Here is a 4,301-nt window from a genome sequence, read left to right as displayed (position 1 = left end):
AAGGATGCTTTAGGCAGAATGTTAAATGATCCAGGAGGTATCAAAAGAAGATGGAAGGAATATACTGAGTCATTGTATCAAAAGGAATTGGCAGATACAGAAGAATTTAATGAAATAGCATTTGAGCCAGAGCCTATGGTGATGGAGGCAGAAGCTCAAGCTGCTTTGAAGGCTACCAGAGCTACCTTTCTCCTTATGTTTTGTGCAGGTTTTATATCAATAGTTTCTTGAATAGACCTTGTCATTTTCTAGCTCTATCTTACCTAGAACCAGAAAGTAACTTAGATTTTTTTTTTCATTTATATCTCTAGGAATTTGACAAGAGACGGAAGTTTTGATCCAAATACATTGAGTGTGAAACCAGAGATGTACTAGAGTTTAGATTCTTTCGTTGGATTAAGGTAAGATTGCTTAATAAAATGTAATTACACCATTACTATTCCTTTTCAAACTTTTACTTTAATGTGCTTTTTAATTAGCATAACTTGATTTTTCCGTCTAACCTGAGATTCCAGTCTCAGAAAATGTTTTCATGGTTTCTTTACTATTTAAATAGTTAATGTTCCATGTAACCACTTCCAGATGACTGGAATATCTATAAAATTTTTGTCATGCTTTTCAGAAATCTCTTGCCTGAAGAAAAATGCTTATATATTTGATATAGCTTATGGATTAGAGTTCCGAGGCATTACTAAGTAAAGAAATTTCTGCATTTTAGAAGCTAAACTCTCATTAAGAAAATATTTATACTACCGGCTAAGTACTTTTTAAAAAATTTATTTAAATAAAATTTTTATTTTATACTGGTTTATGTGCAAGATTTGTATACATTGTTTTTTGGATCTTTCCTATTTCTTTTTCCTACCCCTCCCTCCACTCATCAAATTGTGTAACCTATCATTAACCACCCATACACCCCCAATTCTCACCCCTCTGCTCTCCCCCTTGCATCCTCATACACTTTGTACAGTGGTCTTACATAGTATTTTTCCTTATGGAATGTAGTTAGTTCATGCTAAGTACTTTTAATAAAATAGAGAAGCTTTAGAAATCGACATCTTGTAAAGAACTACTTGATTAGAAAAGCAGCTACTTCATATTTTGTATAACCTGAGATACATTCTCTAGCACAGAGTTGGGTGAGGTATCTTTGTTTGCTTGTGTTCTTATAAATTTTAAAAGTTTGTTTATTTATTTTTGGTTTTTTAAATTTATTTAAAAAGAGAAGAAACAGGATATTTAAATATAAGAGAATGCTTGGCATCTTTTTGCAGTCTAAGCTACCAGTTAAGTTGATTTTAATAATGGCAATAATGAGGAAAAATATTACTCTACCAGTTATATTTATCTATTGGTTGTGTTTATTTGAAAAATTTTTATTTCTGAATATTTCTTACTGTATTGGCAGAAACGTTTGAAAAGGAATATATTGTATAAAACCCTCCAATTTTAAAATGGTCAGACTGTAACTGAAAGAAGAACTAGTTTGTGTGTGAAATACATATTATCATTATGTCATTCAGGTAATGTTGACTGCATTAATGTGATGGATTTAGATGGTGTAAGTGAGGGATCCCTTTGAAACAAATAGAATTTAAGAAAATAATAGTGTGTACCAGAAAAAATTATCTCCAAATTATTGCTTGTATATGTATGTGTCTCTTTTTAAATATTGTTTTAAAAACTTTTTATACAAGTTCATACAGTTTTTGTTTTCGTCTTTTTTAATTGATGTTTTATCAAAAGTTTAAAGAAAACTTTCTTTCCGTTCATTCATTGTGCATGTTTTCTCCCTATGCCCTCCACCCTCAGTTTGCTTTTCTCTACAAAAAGATTCTTTCATTGTTAAACAATTTCCTACCTCCTCCTGTCCCCAGTCCACTTTGCTGTGTACCTCTTATTCTGGACTGTTGTCATGCAAATAATACTTAATTGCTTATTTCTTTTAGACAGTTCTTTCCATCATCTGTTTCAATGCAATGTTCATTATTTATCCCCTCTTTTCTTGGTTTTCCCCAATCCCCATGTCAGTCCTGTTTGATAACAGTGGCATTATGCAGCATTTGACCTTTTGTGACTAAGATATTTCACTCAGCTTAATGTCCTCTAGGGTCACCCATTTTGTATAATATTTTATGAGTTCCTTGGGTTTCAGTGCTATGTAGTATTCCATTATGTGAATATACCCATAGCTTCTTTATCCATTCATTTGTTTATGGGTACTTGGGCTGCTTCCATCTCTTTGCTATTGTCAACAATGCAGCAGTAACCATGGGTGTGCATATATCTGTTTGGTGGCAGTTCTGGTTTCTTTAGGGTATATTCCCAGTAGTGGAATTGCTGGGTCAAATGGTATTTCTAGTTCCAACTTTTTGAGAAAACACCATACTGCTTTCCAGAGTGGTTGCACCAAGCTTCATACATTTTTATAGTTAAATCTGTGTGTTGTTGTTATATGCATCCGAGTCTCCTGTGACTCTTAGCCACCCTACAACAGCCCTAAACCCTGCTCTATCCTGTGTTAATCTTATTGTATCTGACGCACCTACCCCCATTACCCGTCACTGAATCAATCCGTCTTATAGAGGGTCTTGCTCTACTGCACCATCGCTCCACCCTCCCAAGCGTGACATCCCTCTCCAAGGACTGGTCCCTCCTTGCAAAATGTCCAAAATATGTCAGAAGAAGCTTCAGAATCCTTGCCTCCAAGGAGCAGCCTGATTTAACCCTCTCCAGGACAAACCTCTTTGTTCTCTTAGCAGTCCATGGTAGGTATATTCAATAGTCTTCTCCAACACCACAGCTCAAAGGCATCAATTCTCCTTCTGTCATTCTTAGTCGTTGTCCAGCTCTCTGGTGCATAGCAAGTGATTGCAAAGATCTTGGCCTGTATCAGGCACACCTTAGTCTCCAGACTTACATCATTGCTCTTCAGCACTCTGGAGAGGTCTCTGGCAGCAGACTTTCCTAACGCAATATGTCTTTTAATTTCCTGGTTGCTGGTGAATTAGAGTGCTTATGTATTTGATTTACAAAGAATGGATAAAATTAAGATGCAAAGAAACTTACAGGAATTTTCACAGCTTTAATGTGTTAATGAGACTTAGCATTCTCAGTTTTGCTATGTTTTAGGCTCAGTTGGGCTTGGACTGTACCAGTTTTTCATAGACCAAGACTAAGAATTAATTCCTTTTTAAATTATGAATACTATAAGAAAGCACTGTTAAAGATTTTGCTACTATCAAAATCATACCTTAAGACATCTTTCTTTTTTTTAAACTCCCCTAATTTTGTTTTTTTAAAGTTATGTTTCAGTTGTTATTATATGCCATTGAATTGCCTGTGACTCACAGCCACCCTATATGCAAGAGCTTTGAACCCTGCCCTATCCTGAGCCAGTCTCACTGACTCTGACACAGCTAACCCCATTAACCTAGTTTCTGTGTCAATCCATTTCATCCGGGGTCTTCACTCCTTTGCTGACCCTCCACCCTTCCAAGTATGATGCCCCTCTCCAATGACTGGTTTCTCCTGGCCATATGCCGAAAGTGTAAGAGATGAAGCTTCAAAATCCTTGCCTCCAAGGAGCAACCTGGCTTCACCCTCTCTAGGACAGAGCTGTTTGTTCTCTTGGCAGTACATAGTATGTCCCGTATTCTTCTCCAGCACCAAAACTCAAAGGCATTGAGTTTTTTTCTGTCATCCTTAGTCATTGTCTAGCACTCCAATGCGTAGCAAGTAATTGCAAAAGCTGTGGCCTGGATCAAGCATTGTTGTTCTCAGTACTCTAGAGAGATCCTTGACAGCAAATTTTCCCAGTGTAATTCTTCCTTTGCTTTCCTAACTGCTGGTGCCAAGAGGGTTGATTGTGGAACCAAGCAAGCTGAAGCTGTTAACAATCCCAGTCTCTTCACAATCTATTCTGGTGCTGCCACTTGGCCCAGTGTTGAGAATTTTTGTCTTCTTGCGCTTCAATCCACATTGAAGACTACAGTCTTTGACTTTCTACAACAGTCACTTCATGTCCTCCTCAATCTCAGCAAGCAAAGTTGTGTCATCTGCACCAGTGTTTCAGTTACAGTTTTAAAAATAAAAGATGTATATACTTTATGAATTTCACTCCTTGATAATTTTTCCCCATGTGATTGCAGATTAGTTACACTTTTCTTGATAAATATTTTGTTTTAAAAATCTAACTCTAAGCCATTTCTGATTTGTCAGTATCATTGAAATTAGAGATATATTTGTTAAATAATGTTATCAATTGTGCTTAACCATACATGTTCATATCCTTGAAGATG

At 36.1% G+C, this 4,301-nt stretch overlaps 1 protein-coding gene across 1 annotated transcript in view; it reads left to right on the top strand.

Moving 5' to 3' along the window:
- The first annotated feature begins 311 nt into the window (after positions 1–311).
- Positions 312–4,301, top strand: part of GLCE (glucuronic acid epimerase) — a 62,309-nt gene continuing 58,319 nt past the window's right edge. The window contains exon 1 of the mRNA XM_006888355.1: positions 312–401. The gene's annotated coding sequence lies outside the window, so the exon portion shown is untranslated. The remainder of the gene's footprint in view (positions 402–4,301) is intronic.

The sequence above is a fragment of the Elephantulus edwardii genome, unplaced genomic scaffold (assembly GCF_000299155.1).
Source record: "Elephantulus edwardii isolate Elephantulus edwardi_28Jun2011 unplaced genomic scaffold, EleEdw1.0 scaffold00066, whole genome shotgun sequence".
NCBI classification, from domain to species: domain Eukaryota; kingdom Metazoa; phylum Chordata; class Mammalia; order Macroscelidea; family Macroscelididae; genus Elephantulus; species Elephantulus edwardii.
The sequence above is the reverse complement of the archived record's forward strand: the minus strand, read 5'-3'. Positions and strand labels throughout refer to the sequence as shown.